Source organism: Mixophyes fleayi, chromosome 7 (genome assembly GCF_038048845.1).
Source record: "Mixophyes fleayi isolate aMixFle1 chromosome 7, aMixFle1.hap1, whole genome shotgun sequence".
NCBI classification, from domain to species: domain Eukaryota; kingdom Metazoa; phylum Chordata; class Amphibia; order Anura; family Limnodynastidae; genus Mixophyes; species Mixophyes fleayi.
Genome location: NC_134408.1, coordinates 10,927,604 through 10,954,244, shown reverse-complemented (window position 1 = coordinate 10,954,244; position 26,641 = coordinate 10,927,604).

Sequence of the window (26,641 nt, the reverse complement as noted above, 5' to 3'; positions counted from 1 at the left end):
TCTTCAGCGATTAAATTTCAAGCGGCGCTGCCTTGTAAAGGGAAGTTAACCCTTTACAAGGCAGCGCCGCTTGAAATTTAATCGCGGAAGAGGCTGAACACGCCGGAGATGAAGAATCCGGAGATTCATACATTTACCCCCAGATGTTAAACTGTTCTGGTCTGCCCCCTGCATCTTCCCTGCTTCTTTTGGGAAATTTAATTTTTTACGAGCAGCAGCTGCTTGAGAAACTGAAGGAGGACACGTCGGCAAGCCAAGGCCCAGTTCAGCGGACAACTTGCTGAGCAATACCTCCTTGCAAAAGTTGACATCTCGTTCATTTTGAAGCAAAGACTCAATGTAGGTCTTAAACCTTGGATCAAGCACAGTGGCCAAAACTTACTGATCCGAGCTCAAGATCTTAATAACTCTAGGATCATTGTGAAGCCAATTAAGTACTTGATCGACAAGGCCAACATACTTTGCGGAATTGCTTGCTTTCATCTCCTCCCTCAGTTTCTCAAGCTGCTTTTCCAATAGTCTAATTAAAGGAATGATTTGGTTCAAACTAGTAGAATCTGCACTCACTTCACACGTCACAACTTCAAATGGTTTCAGCACCTTGCACAGCACTGAAAGGATTCCCAACTGTGTAAGAGTGAAATACATCCCCCCTCCTTTCCCAATGTCATGGCTTGTGCAATACGCTTGGATGGCTTTGTGCTGTTCCTCCATCATCTGCAGCATGTACAGGGTGGAATTTCACCTAGTTACCACCTCCTGCTTAAGTTGGTGGCAAGGCAAGTTAAACTGCTCTTGGAGCTGCTGTAATCTCCTACATGCTGTGGCCAAATGGCTGAAATGGCCTGAAATCTTACGGGCCACCGAAAGCATCTCCTTCGTAGGAAGCTCTGCACCACCAAGTTGATAGTGTGAGCAAAACAGGGAATGTGCTGGAAATCACCCAGCTGTAATGCTCGCACTATATTGTTGGCGTTATTAGAAATGACATACCCTGGGGAGAGTCCAAGTGGTATAAGCCATGTATCAATCACATCTCTCAGTTTGCGTAACAAATTGTCAGCTGTATGCCTGTTAGTGAAGCCGGTGATACAAAGAGTGACCTGCCTGTGACAAATGTTACGTAGTGGTGTACATGCTGCTGCTGTTCCTGCTGATGAAGGTGAATGACCAACCCAGTGGGCTGTCACAGTCATATAGTCTTTGGTTTGACCACTTGCACTTGTCCACATATCTTTGGTTAAGTGAACAGTGGGCAGAATGGCATTTTTCAGCCCAATCTCTACATTTGTACACACTTTTTGGTATAGTTGTTGAATTGCTTTACGGGAAAAATGGTGTCGCGATGGAATTCTGTAACGCGAGCACAAAACCTCAATTAACTGTGAAAAACCAGCTGCGTTTATTGTGGATATTGGACGCAGATCTAACACTAACATGGCAGCCATGGCGTCTGTGATTCTCTTGGCGACTGGGTGACTGCTGTCATATTTGCTTCTCCTAGCAAATGATTGTTTCACAGTTAATTGTTGAAATGTAGGACTGCTCTTTTTCTTGGCCTTCCTCTGGGCTGACGATTCACCCCCAGCTAAAAAAACAGGGAAAAAACTGCACCAGGTAATCCATCCTTTTTCAATGGTGTAGGTATCAATGAAACCTCAATGTAGGTATTGTCAGACGCCGTCCCCGCGCCTCCACGCTAAGCAGGGACGGACGTCTGACTCTCCTACAGCGTCCCGTTGCTAGGCAACGGAGACGCACCTTCCGGCGGCGGTGTGCGCATTCGCGCCCGTCGCCATGACAACGGGACGCGCTGCTATGATTTCCTGTCGGCGGCCAGACAGCTGGCCACCGAATCACTGCCCACCAATGGGGATTTAGCTCCTGCTATTTATATCCTGCTTTGACATCACTAGGATGCCAGAGCAACTAGTTTCCTAGCCTCCAGCGTTTCAGACATCCTTAGAGTAGTCTCCTTTTGATTCCTGTGTTTGACCCGGCTTCCTGACCTTGCCTTTGGATTCTCCCTGTGTCCCGCAATTATACTTCGGTTCTGACCTCGGCCTGCTGACTATCCTCTGCCTTCTGATTTTGTACCTTACCTGTCCGCTTGGTTCTGACTCGGCCTGTACCTCCACGGATTTGCCCTTACCTCGCAAGTAGCTACCTGGGAGGGCCGCGACCTGCACGTCGTTCGCCGCGAAGTCCAAACTCGCTTGCGGGAGTCCCTGGTGAATACCGGCGGCGTGTTAGACTCCGCGCCTCCTGGCATAGCTGAGCCAATACTTGCAGGTACTAAAGTCACCTCCGTGACAGTTTGCTCTGGCCATGTCTACCGAGTCGTCTAACGAACCTTCTGCACGTGATCTACTACTCCATTTGGCACACAGAGTGGAGAAACAAGAAGCCGAGCAAGCCCAGCTGCTTCATTGTGTTCAAGGCGTCGCCTCACGTCTCGAGGCCCTCCAGACCTCCATGACCGCAGCTCAGAATGTTCCCGTGACCACTCCTGCGGCTGCAACAACTTCCTCCCCTCCTGCCGTGGCACCCACTGCTGTTTTGAGACTTTCCCCGCCGGAGAAGTTTGACGGAGAGCCTAAGAAATGCAGGGGGTTCCTAAACCAGTGTCTTATTCATTTCGAGTGTAATCCTGCCTCCTTCCCCTCGGAACGCATCAAAGTGGCTTTTATCATCTCTCTATTATCCGGACAGGCACTTGCTTGGGCTTCTCCCTTGTGGGAGTGAAATGACGCACTGCTTGCTAATGCTGCTACCTTTATTGAGACCTTCCGTAAGGTCTTCGATGAGCCAGGCCGCGTATCCTCTGCTGCCGCCAGCCTCCTTAACCTCCGTCAAGGGTCCATGACAGTCGGACAGTACGCGATTCAGTTCCGCACCCTGTCCTCTGAACTCAGCTGGAACAACGAAGCCCTAGTAGCGGCATTCTGGCAAGGCCTATCGGATCGAGTTAAGGACGAGTTAACGTCTCGGGAGCTTCCTACTGATCTGGATTTACTAATCACCCTATGCAACCGCATTGATCTACGATTTAGAGAACGCACCCAGGAACGTTCCGCCTCCAGACGGGTCCCTACTCGCCTAGCTCCCATGTTCCAAAATCCGATTCTTCAGGAGGAACCAATGCAGATTGGCCGATCTCGACTTTCTGCTGAGGAACGTCAGCGACGCTTTAAACAGAATCTGTGCTTATACTGCGGGGATCCTGGTCATACCATATCCTCTTGCACTAAAAGACTGGGAAACGCCCCCTCCTAGTCGGTGGCAGGGAGGCCGACTTAGGAGTTGGAGTTACCACTCCCTACACTACTACTAGCACAGATTGCCTCATGCCCATCTCCTTGGACTCAGCTGTCGGCCCCTTTGAGACCCTAGCCTTTGTGGATTCCGGCTCTGCCGGGAATTTTATATCTGCCACTCTGGCATCGCAACTCCAATTAAATACTCTAAAATTGCCTCAGCCGTTATTTCTCACCGCAGTTGATGGGACTCGGATCTCCAACGGGTCGGTGTCCCACATCTGTTCTCCTATTCGGCTGACGGTAGGGGTGCTACATTCTGAACTTATCGAGTTTTTTGGTTCTTCCTCGTTCAGTCAACACTGTCATTTTAGGATTACCTTGGCTCAAGCTTCACTCACCCCAATTTGATTGGAATCGTGCTATGGTCACCTCCTGGGGCCCACAATGTTCTAAGTCCTGCCTGTCTGGTCTAAAGTCTGGCCACTCTGCTCTTCCTTGTCGTCGGACATCTCCTCAAATTGAATTACCTTCTGCATATAACTCCTACCGAGATGTGTTCTGCAAGACTGCAGCCGAGACCTTACCGCCTCATCGGGCCTGGGATTGCTCCATTGAACTTCTTCCTAATAAACCGCTTCCCAAGGGCAGGATTTACCCATTGTCTCTTCCTGAGACTGCTGCCATGTCTACTTATATATCTGAAAATCTCCAGCGTGGATTTATCAGGAAATCTACCTCTCCCGCAGGGGCGGGATTCTTCTTTGTCAAAAAAAAAGACGGGACGCTGCGACCTTGTATAGATTACCGGCGATTGAATGCCATCACTGTGAAAAACAGATACCCGTTGCCTCTCATCTCGGAACTATTTGATAGGATCTCTGGTTCTAAGATCTTTACTAAATTAGATTTGAGAGGAGCATACAACCTCATCCGGATACGCTCTGGTGACGAGTGGAAGACTGCCTTTTGCACTAAAGAGGGTCACTTTGAGTATCTCGTGATGCCCTTTGGATTGTGCAACGCCCCTGCTGTGTTTCAGTCTATTATTAACGAGATTTTTCACGACCTTCTCTACGTTTCTGTTGTAGCTTATCTTGACGATATTTTAATCTTCTCTCCAGATTTGGCCACCCATCGTGCTCATGTTGCTGAGGTTCTTTCTCGGTTAAGAACAAACAAATTATACTGCAAACTCGAGAAGTGTGTTTTTGAGGTATCCCGGATCCCCTTCCTGGGTTACATTGTATCTGGAGTCGGACTGCAGATGGATCCTGTGAAATTATCCGCTATACTCGAATGGCCCAGACCAGTGGGACTAAAAGCAATTCAGAGATTTGTCGGATTTGCCAACTACTATCGACAGTTTATACCGCACTTTTCGTCCATTATTGCACCCATTACCCATCTGACCAGAAAAACAGCTAATTCCCAAGTTTGGTCTCCGGAAGCCATTACTGCTTTTGAACTCCTCAAAAAGGCCTTCTCTTCCGCTTCAGTGATTGCTCAACCTGATCAAAACAAACCATTTCTAGTCGAAGTTGATGCCTCCTCGGTTGGTGTCGGGGCAGTCCTGTCGCAAGAGACTATTTCTGGGAGACTAATACCTTGCGGGTTCTTCTCTAGGAGATTTTCCCCTTCTGAATCTAACTACGGCATCGGGGATAAAGAGTTGTTAGCTGTAAAATCTGCACTCGAGGAATGGCGCCACCTCCTGGAGGGTGCTCTCCACCCGGTCACCGTACTTACCGATCACAAGAATCTAATCTACCTTCGGGAGGCTCGGTGCTTGAACCCCCGTCAAGCCAGATGGTCCTCGTTCTTTGCCCGGTTTAACCTCAAACTCACCTACCGTGCTGGTTCACTAAACTAAAAGGCTGATGCTCTGTCCCGTTCCTTCGACACCTCTGATACTCCTCACTCGGTATAACCTCCACCGGTCTTAGAACCTTCGTGCATTGTGGCCGTCACTCGGACACCGCCTGTCGGTTGCTCCTTTCTGGAACCACACCTTTGCCTGAAGGCGCTCCGTTGGGCACATACTTCCAAGTTTGCTGGACATGCCGGATCAGAGAAGACTCTTTCACTACTCTCTCGGCAATACTGGTGGCCCACCATCCGTACTGAAGTCCGGGAGTTTGTAGCCTCATGCACCACTTGTGCTCAGAATAAAGTACCTAGACAACCTCCCGCTGGACTGTTACAACATCTTCCAATTCCTGACCACCCTTGGTCTAGCATCTCAATGGATTTCATCACCGACTTACCACCCAGCAACGGCTACAACACCATCTGGGTCACTGTCGACAGATTTTCTAAAATGGCTCACTTCGTCCCCCTCAAGGGCCTTCCTACTGCAAATAAACTAGCACAAGTCTTTATTAAAGAGATCTTCCGCCTACACGGTTGTCCTCGGGAGATAATCTCGGACCGTGGCGTCCAGTTTGTTTCTCGTTTCTGGAGAGCCTTCTGCAAGGACTTAGGTATCAATCTTAAATTCTCCTCTGGGTACCACCCACAAACCAACGGTCAGACGGAGCGAGTTAATCAAGATTTAGAATTATTTCTTCGTTGCTTTTCTTCACACAACCAATCCAATTGGAGTCTTCTGTTACCTTGGGCCGAATTTGCCCACAACAACCACAATCATTCTTCTTCTGGTTATTCCCCATTCTTTACTGTATATGGGACCCATCCCATGCTTCCCTCATTTTCTTTCCCCCCCCACTGTCCCTGCCGCCCACGCCATGACTCAAGATATGGCTAAACTATGGGTTTCCACCAAACAGAATCTTCTCAAGTCTGGACGTCATTATAAATCCTCCGCTGATATTCACAGAAGAGTCGTACCAGCCCTCCAGGTTGGGGACAAGGTCTGGTTGTCCACTAGGAATTTGAGACTTCGGGTTCACTCCATGAAACTGGCACCCCGCTTCATTGGACCCTTCTCAGTTACTCAAATTATTAACCCAGTTACGGTTAGACTCCAACTTCCTCAGGCACTAAAGATCCATAACACCTTCCATATTTCCCTCCTTAAACCGCTGATACTCAACAAGTTTTCCCACGTCACCCCTGTTCCTCATGCTATTCCCACCACTATGGGGGACGAATATGAGGTTAGTCAAATCTTGGAAGAACGTAAATTTCGAGGACGTTTACAGTACCTGGTACATTGGAAAGGCTTTGGTCCAGAGGAGAGGTCTTGGGTTTTTAAAGAAGATTTGCATGCTCCAGGATTACTATCCGCCTTTCTTAAACAGCGCTCCTTACCCGAGAGGTCTTCCGATTGTGAGGAGGAGGGTACTGTCAGACGCCATCCCCGCGCCTCCACGCTAAGCAGGGACGGACGTCTGACTCTCCTGCAGCGTCCCGTTGCTAGGCAACGGAGACGCACCTTCCGGCGGCGGTGTGCGCATGCGCGCCCGTCGCCATGACAACGGGACGCGCTGCTATGATTTCCTGTCGGCGGCCAGACAGCTGGCCACCGAATCACTGCCCACCAATGGGGATTTAGCTCCTGCTATTTATATCCTGCTCTGACATCACTAGGATGCCAGAGCAACTAGTTTCCTAGCCTCCAGCGTTTCAGACATCCTTAGAGTAGTCTCCTTTTGATTCCTGTGTTTGACCCGGCTTCCTGACCTTGCCTTTGGATTCTCCCTGTGTCCCGCAATTATACTTCGGTTCTGACCTCGGCCTGCTGACTATCCTCTGCCTTCTGATTTTGTACCTTACCTGTCCGCTTGGTTCTGACTCGGCCTGTACCTCCACGGATTTGCCCTTACCTCGCAAGTAGCTACCTGGGAGGGCCGCGACCTGCACGTCGTTCGCCGCGAAGTCCAAACTCCCTTGCGGGGGTCCCTGGTGAATACCGGCGGCGTGTTAGACTCCGCGCCTCCTGGCATAGCTGAGCCAATACTTGCAGGTACTAAAGTCACCTCCGTGACAGGTATCAATGAAACCTCAATGGTACTATCCATATTGATTGTGAAACCAGTGTCATAGGCTTGCCAGGACACAGTTGGTTAAATTGTAATATACCAATTTGTCAGGATGTCAATATCTCAGATAGATGCTAATATATACCTTATATTGATATTGAAGATAACCTTGCAAAATAGGAGCACAAAACATAACTCCCAGGGGAACTGCGCCACCAATCCTGCTAGAGTATTATATTGGTACTGAAACCACTGACTGCGCTACATTACCCAGAGGCATCCATGTATGACTGGACTAATTAATATGGCATGCCCCTCATGAGACGTGACCGATCACTAATTCCCTCTTATACATAGGCTTAATCAAAATAACTTGTCCCTTCTAGTTGCATCAGGACCAGGGCCAGTGCTAGGGTCTTTGGCGCCCTAGGCACACTTTCAAAATCCGCGCCCCCCCCAGGCACACTTTCAAAATCCCCGCCCCGGCACACTTTCAAAATCCCCCCGTCTTTCCTTACCTTAACTTGCCTCCATAAAGCTGCTCCTCTCTGCTCCGTCTCCTCCTCTCCACTCACTGACACTGTCGGGCCGTGATGATGATGTCACGCCCGACAGTCAGTGAGTGGAGGGGAGGAGACAGAGTGCCCCATCAGCTGTTGGAGGGGAGGGCGGCGGTGGTGATCCATAGCCCCTTTCCCCTCCCCGTGGATTTATCTGAAGCTGTGCGGCGGCCGTGGAAGGTATGGTCAGCGGTCGCCGCACAGTTTTAAAGTAATTTTAATTCTGTGGCGCCCTCCAGAGCCTGGCGTCCTAGGCAACTGCCTAACCTTGCCTAATGGGAGAGCCGGGCCTGATCAGGACTAGGGATATGGCAGGATCTAAACATGTGAGAAACACTCTATTGTGACAGTGTAATCCGTGGATGCTATCAACATACAATGTGCTCCAACCGGCAAGGAGGAGTCTGCCTAGTTGTCCGCAAATTAATGCCTGGGGAGCAGTACTGATAATGATACAATACGTGTACAGCTACATTCATTCTATAGTTCATATGACACTCTCATTGTCTTGAACGATTCTATAAGGCTGCATCTAAAGGGTCCACTTTTAGTATCTGTATAGAGAAACACTGACTATCTAAAACTACCAAGATAATTATTTTTGAGTACTGAACGTGGCGTCTGCCGACGCGCATTTCGCTAGAAGCTTTTACTAGGCTTTTAGCTTTGTCAAATGGCATAACATAGACACGGTTCCAAGATGGTTAAGGTCCCTCCCTCGACTGACTGTGGCTTGACACACACTACAAATGGCTATACAGTTGTTGTCTGGATTGGGGTAGAAATAATTCCACACATAAGAAGTGGATTTCTTTGTTTTATGGCCTGACATGACAAGGGCCTTTTTCTTATCACATGCCAGAACTACTGCCACTGGTGCAGGACTGACACAAACAACCTCATCCTTATCAACATCCTCATTAGCGCCCTCGTCGCCTACACAAATCTCCCCCTCATCCTCTTCTATTTCCAAAGTGGCATCCTCAATTTGTGTATCACCGGCTACACTCGGGCTGTTCAGGCACACATCAGCAGAACTGTTGAAAGGGTCCATCTTTATGGGTACACTAACAGAATGCTCACGATTAGACATCCCACTGTTGGATGGACTCTCCACAGGGATTGGTGTCATTTGTGAATCAGAGCAAACATTATCCTCTAATGCCTTACTGTTATCTTGCAGCTCGGCTTTGACGCATAACAGTAGTTGTGCACCAATTGTAGGCTCGGTAACTTTTTGGGATCTGCCACTAATAGAAAAAGGTGAAGACCTCATTCTCTCTTTGCCACTGCGTGTGTAGAATGGCATGTTGGCAATTTTTTTTTTATCGGCACTTAACTTTTGCTCAGTAACACTTCTTTTTCGCTTCAACACAGTAAAAAAAAATTTTGGTGTGTGTTTTTTGGACTGATTTCGAAACACTGTAGTTTGACATCGCCTTGCCCAGATGACGTACTGGGAACACTAACATCAGGACTGGTGACAGAACCTGGTTGCTCATTGTGCTCATATGTGGACTGCTAAAAATTATTTGGTAGATACTGCTGACAGATAGTAATTTTGACAGCCAGAAACATTTATGCACAATTATGGGGGACACCCCAAAAGCACTGGGGAGTGCTAAAAATTATTTGGTAGATACTGCTGACAGATAGTAATTTTGACAGCCAGAAATATTTATGCACAATTAAGGGGGACACCCCAAAAGCACTGGTGAGTGCTAAAAATTATTTGGTAGATACTGCTGACAGATAGTAATTTTGACAGCCAGAAATATTTAGGCAAAATAAACCCAAAAAGCACTTTGAGTGCCAAACATTAAAAAAAAAAAAAAATCCTCTATCCTCCTCTCTTCTCTAGCGATTCTGTTAGCACAATTGGAATCAGAATATTGTATTCTCTGTCCCTGCTCTAATCAGCCTGTGACTACACCCTGCTCTCTCCCTCTGTCAAATAGCGATGGATTGCTATGGAGTCGTGTATTTATAATGTTGAAGTATTGCGAGAACCGAGCCCCGAGATCCGACGACGTCACAATGACGTTCGGCCTCGATTTGGATTCCGAGCGGGCGGGAGAGTACCGAGTCTGCTCGGCTCGGTACTCGGATACCCAAAGTTCGGGTGGGTTCGGTTCTCGGGGAACCAAGCCTGCCCATCTCTAATATATATATATATATATATATATATATATATGTATGTGTGTGTATATGTACATAGATTGTAAGCTTGCGAGCAGGGCCTTCTCACCTCTTTGTCTGTTTTACCCAGTTTGTTTATTAGTTTATTACGTTTGTCCCCAATTGTAAAGCGCTACGGAATATGTTGGCGCTATATAAATAAATGATGATGATGATGATGATATATATTATATATATATATATATATATATATATAGTGTCCAGCACTTCATCAGATCTGATAAAGTGCTGGATGCGCAATATGTAGGGTAGTCTGGCTGCAAGTTTTACTATCCTGTTTCACTGGTTGGTCTGGACCTGTGGCAGTGCTTTATGTGACAATGCAGATAAGCTTTACTTTTATTTATTATCCCTAGATCCATGTTCTGACATGGGATGACTTCAGGAGGATTACAGAGGGGGTTTAAGAAAATTTTAAACCAGAAACAAGTCTAATAGAGCAGAACAGAATTCAAGTGGTTAAGCACATAAATACAACTAGAGCAGGCTTTTCTGTTACTGCCTGATGTCACACAATTATATATTGTGCGTTAACCCAAAGCAACATGTTTGCATTGCTTGGGTTTTAAATGAATGTGTAGCGAGGTATTAATAGTATCATTACCTCCATACATCAGCAGGAAGTCTTCCTGAAGTGGATCACGTAGAGACGGATGATGGACTCTGCATGAGAAGATCCGCTCTCTGTCCTCCTCAGTGGGTGATACTATTACTGTACTGTTCACACTGTACGTCCCATCCGGGTTTCTCTGAGGTTTGTCCACTGTGACCTTATTCAGTATCTCTCCATCCCTGAACCATTTAATGTCAATGTCCTCTGGGTAGAATCCAGTGATGGAGCAGAGAACAACACTCTCCTTAGTTTTGTCCACGTGATTACTAGTGATTACGATCTGTGGAGTAGCTGTAAAATATCACAGTAGACATGTTATCTGGATATTGCATACTGTTCTTGAATTGATGATCAGGTGTCTGAAGACAGTAGAACACAAGTGTAAAACACAAATTCATGCCATGTACCAAATATTGCTTCTGTTCTATCTCTAGAACATATTTTATTTATGATTGTGACTTTTGCAAATCCAATTAAAGTTTTAAAACAATGACATTATCTATATAAAATATAGGGTACCATAGAGCTTACTTAAAGTCCACTTTTGAATATCACCCTACTACGTTCTGTGTAGCAGTTAGCTGTGTGTCCTTCTACCACATGAGCCTTAATATCTCTGTATGTTGAGCGCTGGAGAAGAGACCTGGGGCTAGATTTACTAAGCTGCAGGTTTGAAAAAGTGGGGACGTTGCCTATAGCAACCAATCAGATTCTACCTGTCATTTATTTAGTACCTTCTACAAAATGACAGCTAGAATCTGATTGGTTGCTATAGGCAACATCCCCACTTTTTCAAACCTGCAGCTTAGTAAATATACCCCCTGGTGTGGAGAACTGTATCTGCTGGGAACATTCAGACAGAGTGAGAGCAGTGTAGTAAAAGCAGACAATTTTTTTTAAACAAATGAGTGTTTCCTTAGCTACTCACATCCTGTCTCTAGCAATCTTAATGTGTCCCTGTGGATGGATTTCTTCAAAATTTAAGTTTCAAGTCCTCCAACACCAGAAACACTAATTTCCTGCCTCAATGACATGTCAAAATGAAATGTGATAGTTTTGTGATTAGATAGAAAGCAATCATAAAATCAGAGATCGTATGGTTAAATATATGTTTGGCATGTTAAAGTTATCTATAAATCATGCATATTGGGGTTAGATATAGCTCAGACATTTTAGGATAGAAAAAAATGCTGGAGATATTTGGGGTAAATAAGAGTCAGACATTTGAGTTTAGAGAGAGATCAAAAATATTAGGGTTATACAATAGTGTGAAAAAGTTTTTGCTCCATCCTGATTTCTTCTATTTTTGCATATTTATCACACTTAATTGTTTTAGATCTCCAAACAAAATTGAATGTAATATAAATGCAATCCAAAGGCGAATGAATAATATTAAGATAAAAAAAGCTCCACGTCCAGATGGCATACACCCAAGGGTTCTTATGGACCTAAATTCAGAAATAGCTAGACCGCTATTCTTAATTTTCTTAGTTTCAATCTCATCAGGCTCAGTACCAAGGGATTAGTGAAAAGCAGATGTGGTGCCGTTGTTTAAAAAGGGGACAAGATCACAACCAGGGAATTATAGACCTGTAAGCCTGACATAAATAGTGGGGAAACTACTGGAAGGTATATTAAGTGATAGTATTCAGGGTTACTTGGTGCGAAATAAGATTATTAGTGGGAATAAACATGGATTTGTGAGGGATAGGTCATATCAAACTAATCTAATTAGTTTCTACTAGGAAGTTAGTGGGAAGCAAGACCAGGGCAGCACAGTAGATGTAGTCTACTTAGATTTTTCAAAGGCCTTTAACACAGCGCCACACAAGAGGTTGGTTTACAAAATAAGGGAACTGGGTCTAGGAAACAACATTTGTACTTGGATCAAAAACTGCTTGAAGAATAGGGAACAGAGAGTAGTGATAAATGGTACATTTTCTAATTGGTCAAAAGTTTTAAGTGGAGTACCTCAAGGTTCCGTGCTGGGACCACTCCTTTTTAATTATTTATTAATGACCTTGGTGATGGTTTAGAGAGTAAAGTTTCTATTTTTGCAGATGACACTAAACTCTGTAAGATAATGAAATCAGAGCAAGATGTAGCTTCTCTACAGAGGGACTTAAATAAACTGGAGGATTGGGCGGCTAAATGGAATATGAGGTTTAACATAAATAAATATAAGGTTCTGCATTTAGGGATCAAAAACAAGAACGTAATCCATAAATTAAACAGGATTAATTTAGGGGAATCTATAATGGAAAAGGATTTTTGAGTGCTCATATACAGTAAACTTAGCAATAAAGCTCAATGTCAGCAGCAGCTGCAAGGGCAAATAAAGTATTGGCATGCATAAAATGGGCATAGATACAAGGGAAAAGAGTGTAATTTTCAATCGTTGGTAAGACCTCATCTTGAATATGCAGTACAGTTCTGGGCACCACTCTATAAAAAAGATATTTTGGAACTAGAAATGGATCAGAGAAGGGCGACAAAATTGATAAAGGGTATGGAGTCATTAAGTTATAAGGAAAGGTTAGCCAGTTTAGGCATGTTTACTTTAGAAAAGAGATGTCTAAGAGGAGATATGATTACTATGCACAAATACATTAAGGGTCAATGCACAGAAACTTTTGTGGGAACTTTTTACTCCAAGGACCATACACAGGACACGCGGTCACCCCGTAAGGGTAGAGGAGAGGAATTTTCACAACCAGCAAAGGAAGGGGTTCTTTACAGTAAGGGCAGTCAAGATATGGAATTCATTGTCAGGGAAAGTTGTAATTGCAGATTCAATAGATATGTTTAAGAAAGTTTTTGACAAATTTTTAGCGGAAAAGTGTATCCAGGGATACGACTGTTAATTAAAATGTAGGATAGTTGTGGATATAGGGAAAAAATAGGACTGCAATATTGGGTCTGGAGGGATTTTTCTTGATTGAAACAGATTGGCAGTTGCTTAATCTGGATCAATTTCAAATATAAGTGAAGGATCGCAGGAGATCGAGAATAGGCTGAACTTGATGGACTGGTGTCTTTTTCAACCTTATCAACTATGTTAGTATGTTAATATGTATGTAACCTGACTAAACACAAAATACAGTTTTTAAATGGTCATTTCATTTATTGAAGTAACAAAGTTATCCAACACCTATATCACTCGTGTGAAAAATGTATAATAACTGGTTGTGCAACCTTTAGCAGCAACAAATGCAACTAAACGCTTTCATTAAGTGGAGATCAGTCTTTCACATCGCTGTGGAGGAGTTTTATCCCACTCTTCTTTGTAGAATTCTTTAATTCAGCCACATTGGATGGTTTTCAAACATGTACTGCACGTTTAATGTCCTGCCACAGCATCTCAATTGGATTTAAGTCAGGACATTGACTAAGCCAATCCAAAACCTTACATTTGTTTCTTTTGAGCCATTCACAGGTAGATTTGCTCTTGTGCTTGAGCTTCAGATCGCCTACTGACGACCGGACATTCTCTGGTACAGAGCAGAATTCATGATTCTGTCAAGTATGGCAAGTTGCCCAGGTCCTGAAGCAGCAAAGCAACCCCACACCATCTCACTACCACACCATGTTTAATTGTTGTTATGATGTTCTTATTGTGAAATGCTGGGTTAACTTGACGCCAGAAATAACGGAACTATGTCTTCCAAAAAGTTACATTTTTGACTCTGCACTCCACAGAACATTAAACCAACATGATTGGGGGTCATCAATGTGTTGTTTGGCAAATGTGAGATGAGCCTTTATGTTCCTCTTGGTTAGCAGAGGTTTTCGCCTTGCAACTATCCCATGGATACCATTTTTGTCCAGTCTCTTTGTTATGGTGGAATCATGAATGCTGACAATAACTGAGGTGAGCAATGCCAGCAGTTCCTTAAATGTTCGTTTGGGTTCTTCTGTGATTTCCTGGATAAGTCGATGATGCGCTCTTGGAAGAATTTTGGTAGGCTGGACACTCCTGAGAAGATGCACAACTGTTCCAAGTTTTCTCCATTTGGAGATAATAGCTCTCACTGTGGTTCGCTGGAGTCCCAGAGCCTTCAGAATGGCTTTGAAACCCTTTCTAGACTGATATATTTCAATAACTTTTTTTCTTATTTTTTCTGGAATTTCTTTTGATTGCGGCATACTGTGCTGCCTGTTGAGACCTAGTAGCCAACTTCACATTGCTGGATAGGTTCGATTTAAGTGATGTTTAGATTCAACAGAGCTGGCAGTAATCAAGCCTAATTGTGTCTAGTCTAATTGAACCCAACTATCAATTAAATTTGGTTCATTGGCTGAATGAGTAACAAAGGGTGAAATGACAATTTCACACAGATCCAGTTGGTGTTGGATAATTTTTATCCTTCAATAAGTGAAATGACCATTTAAACACTGTATTTTGTGTTTACTCAAGTTGTCTTTGTTGTATATTCAGTTTTGTTTGAATATCTGAAACAATTAAGTGTGACAAATATACAAAAATAAGGAAGGGGCAAAATGTTTTTCACTCCACTGTATATAAGTCATACATATTAAGGTTAGATTTGTCAAGAGCATACTCAAGAAAAAGCACTGCCATCTTATAATACACAGTTTTTAAACAGAGCAATGTGCCCCTCCCACAAGCAAATGATGCACTCCTCTGCTGCAGTGACCAGCTGGGACTGATTTTTAATAAAGCAGGAAAGCCACAAGTGTGGGGTATCCTTTTAATGCCAACTCACAGGATGGTCAGTGCAAAGCTGGTGTCCATGGGGTCTGTTTAGCAGTGGTGGCTATCTAAGGCTTACCTTTTTAATGGGGTCCATTGCCGCTGGAGAAACTATTGTGGATCCATTGCTGGGTCCCATCGCTATGCACATGTGCGACCTTAGGTGCACATGCACAATAGTCACAGAGGATGACTTCCTCGTTTCACCAGCAGCAATAGGCTGCAGGAGAATGGGTATTTTCTTAAAGGCCGCAGTACCCATAGAGGACAATCAATCAGAAGCATTTTGGAAAATTTCCCATGCCTCTGATTCTTTAACTTTTTTAAAACTATCTGCTTTGTTAAACTTTTTTGCAAAGAAATTATCTGAGGGAAGCAAGGGGTACAAAAGGGAGGGCAGAGTTCTAAAGCAGAAGAACTCAAGTTGAACAGCATAATGCACAGTACAATATAATGTTGTTTCAATAAGTTTTCGAACTGCCACAAAGTTCAAATTCATTAATAAATATGAAACCTCATACGGATCCCAGAAAAATGTTAAGTAGTTTGTGGGGGGGTGGTGGTTGCGGGAAGTATGGAGTAGGATGGGATCTTTATCAGTACTAAAAATAGAAGTGTGAAGGAATAGTTTAAACAGAGGCCTCATAATAGTTAAGCTTGGATGCCCAGAGAGATCAAATTTAATAGGACTGTCATTCAATATACTCAATTCAATGACTGGAAGGGATTAGTGCAGAAAAGTATATGAGACGCAGTATGGAAGTGTCAAGTCAGTAATATTTCATATTAGATTATTGATAATTCACCAAAAAGGTCACAATTTTAGGACAATTCCACCAGATATGTATGAAAGAACCATTCTGACCAGTTTCTCCAGCAAAATTTAGAAGAATCAGGATAAATCACACAAAGTCAAATGAGAACCAGTAACCATCTTTTAATCAGTACATTTTCTTTAATCCAGATGCAGACCAAGCTCTTGGCAATCCTTTCCCTTATTTTGTATAATTCTTCTAGCTCTAAGGTCTCCCATGTGTCTGCCTTTCCATAGGTATCTTTTTCTGATTGGCTGCGGGCTATTAGGAGTCGGCTAAATGTCGATATAAGGCCACTTGCACTTGCAAAACATCTCCAAGGAGGTTAACTGAGGTAATGATCTGAGCAATGGGATCGAATTATACAGATGTCTAGTTTACAAGAACAAATAAACTGTTATGGGGGTGTGGAAAAGATGTTTAATTTCCAAGAACTCAGGAAAAAAACGCAGAGGGGCAATGTCCGTTAGAAACTTTTTATTGTGACAAGTCCATGCTACATAAGTAAGTGCAGAAAGAAATGCACAGAAAGTGTATATATATATATATATATATATATATATATATATATATATATATATATTGTAATAAACACAAAAACAATTTATTGAATAATTCACGTAATATCCAGATTATGGCAGCCAATAAATAAATAACTACCACTATCAACAACAGAGGTCTGTGTAATATCAATACTAAAATGTAATATTAATTGTCAACTGAAAGACACTGTATAAACCTTGGATGTATAGAGTAGTCTTTAAACTCCAGTGAAAACAGTATCCTCCAGTGTCCTCCGATATGTCCAATAAGGTGTAATCCAATTTACCTTTCTTATACCGACGGTAAAGTAAGCGTGGATAAAAGAAAATCGGTGAGTGTGTAGATAGTTCTTGAACAGCACTAAGAGGCCTATTTTTCAAAGATCTCCCCCCTGTAATTTAGAGGTAAATCCCCGAAAACAACTGTTTTCGGGGATTTACCACTAAATTACTATGTATTATTCCAGCATCGCAGCAGATATCTCAGATATCTGCTGCTTTGCTTCTCTCATTGGTTTACTGAGCACTCCTCATAACAGTGTATGGGAAGTGCTCAGTAACGCTATGTGCCAAAGACCGACTTAGTTTTCAATCATAGTTATGTACTCCATCTGAAGCTGGTGTACATTACCATGATTGAAAACTTTCACTGAAAACAGCTCTGCTCCGAAGAGCAGAGCTGCCCAGCACATGTGTGGAGGGATCACATGATCCCTCCGTGTCACATGCCTCAGGTTCCTTCATTCGGGGATCTCTGTGCGCATGCCCGAGTTTACTGGTCAGCGCATGTGCACAGAGATTGAAAGAGGGGCGAGCAGCACCGTAGAGTGAGGAGAAGAGAAGACTTCAGTGACAGGTAAGTGTTAATCTTCACAGGAGCAGCCATTTATCAGAATGGCTGTTCCTGTGTTGATTTTTTGATACATATGAGAAACTTTTCAATCTGCATGTATGCATTGAGGATTGAAAAGTTTCATTCACATGTTGCGGTGATTAGTAAATAGACCCCTAAATGAGCAATAGCGACTCGTTTCATCTGTCAAGCAGACTTTCTCAAGCAGTCCTGCTTGAGGAAGTCTGCGTGACAGACGAAACGCAAAACTATTGGATGTCAGGACCCTCCACCACAGTGATTTATCCATATAGTTCCAAAGAAACTATCTACACACTCATCAATTTTCTTTCCAGACTAAGAAGTTGGTGCGCACCACAGACGGACTTCAGACTGAGTTTTAGAAGAGCCGCTCATGTGGTAAGGAGGCTTGTTATTCACCGTTTTGAGGTTGGTGAGGGTTGTGAATTTTATCACCTTATATATCCGCTGCTAACTGTTGAATTATCGGAGGTGTGTGGATGTGATTCCTTTTATCTACGCTTACTTTCCCGTTGATATAAGAAGGGTACTTTAGATTGCACCTTATTGGACATATCGGAGGATACTGTTTTCACTGGGGTTTAAATACTACTCTATACATCCAAGATTTATTCATTATCTTTCAGTTGGCAATTAATATTACATTTTAATGTTGATACTACACAGAGCTCTGTTGTTGATAGTGGTAGTTATTTATTTATTTATTGGCTGCCATAATCTGGATATTATGTGAACTATTCAATAAATTGTTTGTATGTTTATTACATTATATATAGGTACTTTCTGCACATTTCTTCTTTTTTCTGTTTTTGAGTATTACGATGGAAAATAATTCAGTTCTCAACAGCCGTTGTCAAAAGTGCCAGAGTGAGCTACCATAGGACCCTACTACAAGAACAGTTTTTTTTCCAAAAGGAGATCACACAAAACTCCACTGGCTTCATGACCATCTAAAGAGGATTTTATTGATTTTTTTGTACTGAGTTGGGATCTATACAAATTCAAAGGCAAACAAACAGTCTCCTTATCTGTTATTCTAAAGTACTATTTCCCGTTCACTTTCAATCTTTATTATTTGTTTTTATATGTGTGCTTTTTAACGATAGATGTATGATTATTATCTATTATATGTATTTATTTTGTATCTTATTAAACTGTATCTTATGAGCAAATAGTCATTATTCTGCCATAGTTAAACCTGCTAATTATTTGCTAATTTAATTGCGCTTTTTAACCAGAGGTCTCAGCGCTGTATATTTTGTGAAGAATCCATGCTGTATAGGAATTATGATCTCAACCAGGGAAAAAAGGCTGGGTCATTCCATAAAGGGTTCATCAGGGGAAGATTGCGTACAAGCTAGTATGCCAGTGTGCCATAATCCCATATGCTGATTGAGAAGCGCACAGCTGAAAGGAGGGGTGATCTGTCTTTAAAATAAGCATGTCTGGTGACTGCATGTCCAATAGATTAGCTTCAATATATATACCCAAAGCCTTGTATGTTAATTTGAGTTAAAAGGACTGTTTGAATGAAGAGGTTTGCTTGAGTTTGATACAAGGTGCAGGCTTGTACTCTAGGTCATCCAGCCAACCAGACAAATCTAGATATTTGCAGTGATTTCATCTTAAATTCTCCAGGGCCATCTTGTTTGTACATTATGGTTATTGCGAGTCCTTGGTGCCAGTTGTTCCATCATGAGGGCAAAAAGGAGATGGGACAATGGGCAGCTTTGTCTGGTGCTATTCGCAATTAGGAAAAGGATCGAGCTGAGGGATTGTTGTACAGCAAAAGAAAGTTAGAAAAGGAAGCACAAAAATATGAGATGCTGAATTATTAAAATATTTTGCTGATATTTGTAATGTAGAAGAAAGATATCTTTAATAACGGTTTAGGTTACCGCTGAAAATATGAAAGGTTATGTATGCAGAAATCAAATGTTTAATAAATGTTTTACAAAATAAAAAAATGTGTCTTTTGAAATTGCTGATGTGAGATGTCCCTGAATTCTAACTTTGTAATATTAATTTCTTTTTGTATTAAGTGATAGTTTAATGTACTAACCAAGTGTAATAAAGCATGCCCAGGCTTGATTGAAAGTCTTTACAGGTGTGTTTAGACTCAAGAACATTTGATTGGCTATAGGTTGTTTAAAAACTTCAGGGGGTATATTTACTAAACTGCGGGTTTGAAAAGTGGAGATGTTGCCTATAGCAACCAATCAGATTCTAGTTATCATTTATTTAGCTCACTCTACAAAATGACAGCTAGAATCTGATTGGTTGCTATAGGCAACATCTCCTTTTTTCAAACCCATAGTTTAGCAAATATACCCCTAGGTCTGTTCAGATCTAGTTACATACCCTCTGATGAAACTAGCTTGCCACTATAGAAATGCATCAGGTGCACTAATCTTCACAACAAATGCTGGCACTTTAAACAACTTTTCTTCTGGATACATCCATTCTATTGCTGTTTGTTGTGGAGCATCTTATTAACAGAGTGGACATCATTGAAAGTACTTATGCACAAAAGACTAGCGGAATGGACAGTGCTCTTTGATCTGCCTCGCTGATGTTCAGATGGTAAGTAGCACCCACACTAAGAACTCTTTGTGGTACTGAGTACATCTTCTTCCTCGTGTGCATTGTCTGTATAAAAAACGATATAGGCCTGTAGCTAACACATAATCTGGGATCACATCCATCTTTGGGAATAACAATGATGTTTGCTCTTTGAATTTAGCTGGATGCTGTAATACAGTTGGGCCCAGGGGCAGATGCACTTGTAAGGGACTTCATTGTCAGTGTAATTTGCTCCTCTGTAATTTCCATATATCAGGCAGAGGTTTGTGCATTTGTTAGTTGGGTCAAAACACATGTATGTAGAAAATCTATAATTTTGTGTGTGACTGTAAATTATAAAGGTAATAGTTTTGAAACCTGTCTATGTTTGTTCCGGGGTTGGTTCCGGGGTCATTGATGTGACATACGTCTAATTGAAATAATTCTGTTACATGTGTGTTTATTGTTTAATTTACGTGTTAAAATTGTGTACGCCTTGTCCCTTCTCTCGTAAAATTGTTGCTGCAACCACTGGAGAGTCTTGGTTGTTTGAGATGCAAGCAGTTTATTAAGCTGGCCCTTAAGAGCAGTAGATTAATATACATTTTGCATTTAGGATACTATTTTTGGTGTGCAGTTAGGTCTTTGATTTGAATCTCAAAGTCTTTCACTGATTTAGCAAAAGCTTTCTTTTCAGGAGAAGACAAGCTAATAACCACACACCTAATAGTTGCCTTATGAGATTCCTGTGAGAAATGAGCACTGTTTTATTTCAGAAAAAAAGAGCGTGAGCAAGGAGAGACCAATCAAAATGTGGGTGAATTGGACTGGGAAAGTAAGTGTTAATAACGGTGAGGAGGGCAGAAGGGAAAGAAAAAAGCCTGACTGCCAGAGAATGTCTTCCAAGTTAACAAAGGAGTACATCTTGTGTACTTCAGGGTAAGTGGAGGATATTGGCCAAACAGTGAGAACAACGGTGGAGTGGAGAGATTCCCAGTAACAAATGAAGGTAACATATATAGTTGTGTAGTATGAGTTACAGCAAAAAAACATATTATGATATCAACAAATCAGTATGTGGAACAACAGACAAGTAACAATCACAAATAGAGTGATCTGCGAAGGAATGCAATCAGTTCTGGCAGGTTTTAGTAGACAGAAGCCCACTGAGACTTGTCCCATGATGGGAGCAATTCCCATTAATCAGCAAAAGACCCTTATTGAAATCTATGGGATCTCACTTGCTCCCTCTTGAGGCGAGAGGTCATACTGATCGACGTCATTCTTATAGAAAATTAAATTTCTTACCGATAATAAGTTTCAAAGTATGAGAGTTGAAAAGTTAACTTCAGGTAAGAATAAAATGAAAAACATATTGATAAATCTTGGTAGTGTCTCAATTTGCAGAGAGGAGTTGACTAAATACTGAGTTAGTGAGCTTCAAACAGAGTCTATAGACCTCACCACGAAACAAGAGATGCTAAGAAGCAACTGCAGTATTTGTAGCTAGTAAACTGTCCTTAATACAAGTTCACGAGTGCAAAGCTGAATTGAAACGAGTCTCTGTGGGTCATAATGGTGAGCAAGTCGGAATGGCATTATCTATCTGAAGAGGAAACAAAAAGAACATCAAGCACTCTAGCTACAGATGCGAAATTACTTGCAGTAAGAGCATAGCGATTATGAGATAGAAGGCAAAGGGATTATGGATAACTAATTCAGCTATAGGACAAGCTCTTTTTTGGAGCAGTGGTTCTTGATGTGTCCGGTGCAATAGTGGAATATGAATACGGTTGAGTGATACCAAGCAGCGAAAGGAGAGATAGACCTTATTCCGGTGTTTTCATCTTGCAGAATTGGCCTTCATGTGTTACTAAATGTTGGAAAGCACAGTGGGGCAGCACGGCGGCTTAGTGGTTAGCACTTCTGCCTATCAGCGTTGGGTTTAATTCCCAAACACGGCCTTATCTGTGTGGAGTTTGTATGTTCTCCCTGTGTTTGTGTGGGTTTCCTCCAGGTGCTTCTTCTTCGCTACAAGATTACCACAGCGCTGTACAGAATATAGGCAGTGGACGATATAGGGACAACAGAACAATAAACAAGTAGTACAGTACATAACAATTAGACAAATAATACTAGGACTTTAAAGCTCCAAAAACATATCTAGTAAAATGAAGTTATAGGTGGAGAGACAGAAGGGTAGAGGGCACTGCACGTAAGAGCTTACATACTAAGAGTGTGTTCTGACATTACACCAGCAGATAGCAATGTTTACTCATCTTCAGAGTTGTAAGAGCTTAGAAAGAAGTGTGAAGTTTTTTCCTGTCTTCTTCACTGTAGAAATAGAACAGTATCACAGAGAGTTCCCTTTGAGGTGTTGTCAGATAATAAAATGAGGTTGAATGATAGGAGTTAGAACTTAAGCTGGGTACAAAATGCAGGTTTTTCATCCAATAATTGCCTCAACCAGCCGACATAAGACAGCTCATTCGAAAGTTGGATCAGTGTGTGTAGTGACACGGTGGTCGAAAGTTTCCCAAATGGTCGATCATCGTCTCATTTGGTTGGTCATACTGTTTGATTTTTGTCATTCTGATCAGCTTCCGATCCAAAAGTGTGTATGAATTCTCACGATTGTCGGCCAGAAAGGTGAGGAGAGGACCCTTCAGCCTAGGCCGGCGGTTCCCAAACTGTGCGCCGCGGCTCCCAGGGGTGCCGCGGCACTGTCGCTGGGGTGCCGCGGGCCAGACATAGGAAAAAGAAAGAAAACAGGAACTCACCAATCCGCCGGGTGCCGGGACCCAGCAGACTCCTCTCTCTCGCAGCTGTCACTGAATATCGACGTCAGTGACAGCTGCGGGAGAGAGGAGGCTGCTGGGTCCCAGCACCCGGCGGATTGGTAAGTTCCTGTTTTCTTTCTTTTTTCTATGGCTGGCGCCTGGCGCAGAGCAGAGTGAGAGGGATCATAGCAGAGGAGGGGGACAGATGGCAGAGGAGGGGGACAGATGGCAAAGGAGGGGGACAGATGGCAGAGGAGGGGGACAGAGGGCAGAGGAGGGGGACAGATGGCAGAGGAGGGGGACAGAGGGCAGAGGAGGAGGACAGATGGCAGAGGTTGGGGACAGATGGCAGAGGAGGGGGACAGAGAGCAGAGGAGGAGGACAGAGGGCAGAGGAGGGGGACAGAGAGCAGAGGAGGGGGACAGAGCAGAGGAGGGGAACAGATGGCAGAGGAGGGGGGACAGATGGCAGAGGAGGGGGGACAGAGAGCAGAGGAGGAGGACAGAGGGCAGAGGAGGAGGACAGAGGGCAGAGGAGGGGGACAGATGGCAGACGAGGTGGACAGAGAGCAGAGGAGGGGGACAGAGAGCAGAGGAGGAGGAAAGATGGCAGAGGAGGGGGACAGAGGGCAGAGGAGGGAAACAGTGGGCAGAGGAGGGGGACAGAGGGCAGAGGAGGGGGACAGCGTGACAGAGGGCAGAGGAGGGGGACAGAGAGCAGAGGAGGGTGACAGAGGCAGAGGAGGGGGACAGTGGACAGAGGAGAGGGGCAGCGTGAGAGAGGGCAGATGAGGGGGATAGCGTGAGAGAGGGCAGAGGAGGGGGACAGCGTGAAAGAGGGCAGAGGAGAGGGATCGTAGCAGAGGAGGGGGACAGATGTCAGAGGAGGGGGACAGATGTCAGAGGAGGGGGACAGAGAGCAGAGGAGGGGGACAGATGGCAGAGAAGTGGGGTCAGAGAGCAGAGGAGGGGGACAGATGGCAGAGGAGGGGGACAGATGACAGAGGAGTGGGACAGAGGGCAGAGGAAGAGGGCAGAGGAAGAGGACAGAGGAGGGGGACAGAGGGCAGAGGAGGGGGACAGATGGCAGAGGGGGGACAGCGTGAGAGAGGGCAGAGGAGGGGACAGCGTGACAGAGGGCAGAGGGGGCAACGTGAGAGAGGGCAGTGTGCCTGGATGCAGAGGGGGCAGTGTGTCTGGATGCAGAAGGGGCAGTGTGTCTGGATGCAGAGGGGGCAGTGTGTCTGGATGCAGAGGGGGCAGTGTGCCTGGATGCAGAGGGGGCAGTGTGTCTGGATGTAGAGGGGGCATTTTTGCATACAACTAAATAAGTATTTCTGTCCTGATCTAAATACTTATTACAATTTTTGACCCAACTACTTCTAAAACAGGACTGCTCAGTAATTATTTTGGAGGGGTGCCTTGAAAAAATTTGGAGACTCTAAGGGTGCCGCGAACTGAAAAAGTTTGGGAACCACTGGCCTAGGCTGTGACAGTACTAAATCTGTCATTGATGAAGTTGGTAAAAATATTGTATCGTTAGAATTTTGTTGTAGTGTGTACCCAGCTTTAGTAATCAGCGTATTGCTGAGAAGAGATAAGCTCTAGAGTCTTGCATAGGAATTGAGACTCAGTAGATCCTGCTCACAAAGAGAGGCATTGGGTATAGAAGCAGATGTTAAAAAAAATTACCAGTGGGCCTTGTTGTAGTCGTTGCTTATCTGTATATTTCACTCTACAGTATGATGAATGGAGATATGAGAGGCGATTAAATAATTTAATAAAAGCAATACTATATCACCAAGAGTGGAAATAAAATTGCGCGTACGAGATACTCTCCCAATAATTGTGCCGCAATGACTCCAGTCAGGAGGAGGGTATGATGCTGACTTGGCAGAGATGATTGTTGGTGCCAGCAGAAGCATGCAGATTATATGCTGTATCAAGTGTTTGAGGAATTGTACTAGGGACCCCAGGAGGTGAAATCACCATGGATGCTTCAGCCAAATATAGTGAAAGGTAGGGGTGCCAATATTGGGGCATAAACATGCCTGGTTGAGTGACTGCACGTCTTTGGGTACTGAAATAGGCTGTTGTTGTGTGTAGTCTAGCCAAACTGGGATCGAGTTTAAGGCCTCCGGATGGGTACGAGGCCACGGGTCCAAAAGCCTTGGAGTGAGCCCATTGAGGCTCCACCAGTTTAAATCAGAGGACCATTTGGTTTGCTTAGTGCCTCGTTTGCTTCCGGTTTCATCTTGCCAGGTGAGCTCGAAGTCAGACAAATCAAGCGGCCTGCTTGTAGATCTAGGTCCCATGTACAATCTAGGAAAAGGACTGTGAGTTAGGAGATAAGGGCTCAAAAAGAAGCTAGTGCATCCTAGAGCCTGTTTCTGATGGAATAGGCTGTAGTGGGGCTAGGGAAAACTCAATGGCAAGAGAATTTCCAATCTTGATTACTGGAGCTACTACAGCACATGTCTAAACCGAATTGCCGCCAAGTCATATTTCATATGGTTTTCTAAGGATCTTTAAATGTTATTTTCTTTCTGTAGGGGTTTCCTAATACCTTTATAGAATGAGTGGAAAGCGAAGTTGTTACTAGCCCACGGCAGATCAAGGAAAGAAGGTTTTTTAAGGGATTGTTCAAAACTTTTCTTTTTAAGAGTGTGGGTGTATTTTACTCCAAAAAGCTTTTTTTTCGTGAAAAGTGTCCGTGTTTCAATTTTTGCACACTTCTTGGGTATAACACGGGTTCTATGCTTCTACTATTATAAAGGAACCAGGAGATTTGCAAATTGCAAAACATGGATTCAGCATCACTCACTACCCAAACCATACCACATGGGGAGGTTTTCAGCGTAAGGCTGCTGGTCCTCCAGGAGGCACATTTATTTCATTTTTATGGCCCTTTGTCCCTGTAATAGAGTCACCATCCCTGCACTGAATAGCCAGGGAGAGGGATTTCACTAACACAGGGGGATCGCACACTTAGGGCTGGATTTACTAAGCTGCGGGTTTGAAAAAGTGGGGATGTTGCCTATGGCAACCAATCAGATTCTAGCTGTCATTTATTTAGTGCATTCCACAAAAAGACAGCTAGAATCTGATTGGTTGCCATAGCGCCGTATACAGTACAAACAGTAGACTATACAGGGAGAGACAGTGCAGAATAAACAAAAAGTACCAATACTTCAGAAACTCAGGTAGGCTAACGCAGTAGAGGCAGAGCAAAAGAACAGGAGTTGAGATAAGAGGGAAGAGGGCCCTACTCATATGAGCTTACATCCTAAAGGGGGGAAAACAAACGGGCACAAGGGGAGGCAGTTGATGTATGGGGGAGAAAAGGGGGCCTGGGAGGAGAGAGGGGAGAAGGAGCGGAGGAGATGAGGGGGTTAGGTGCAAGGTTGGTATGCTTTGAGGAACAGGTGAGTTTTGAGTGCTCGTTTGAAGGAGCACAGTTTAGGAGAGAGACGGATGGAGCAAGGGAGATCGTTCCAGTGAAGGGGGGCCACTCGGGAGAAGTCTTGGATTCTAGAGTGGGAAGTGGTGATGAGAGTGGAGGAGAGGCGGTGGTCATTGGCCGAGCGCAGGGAGCGGGTAGGAGTGTGAATGGAGAGTAGGTTAGAGATATAAGGGGCAGTAGCCTGGGAGAGAGTCTTGTAAGTGGTGGTAAGGGGCCTGAAATAGAAATTGTAAGAAAAATAAAGACACATTTCTATCTCTGACATATAATAAATATATGAAAACTCCAAAATAGTGGTTTGCAACACAAGAACACAATG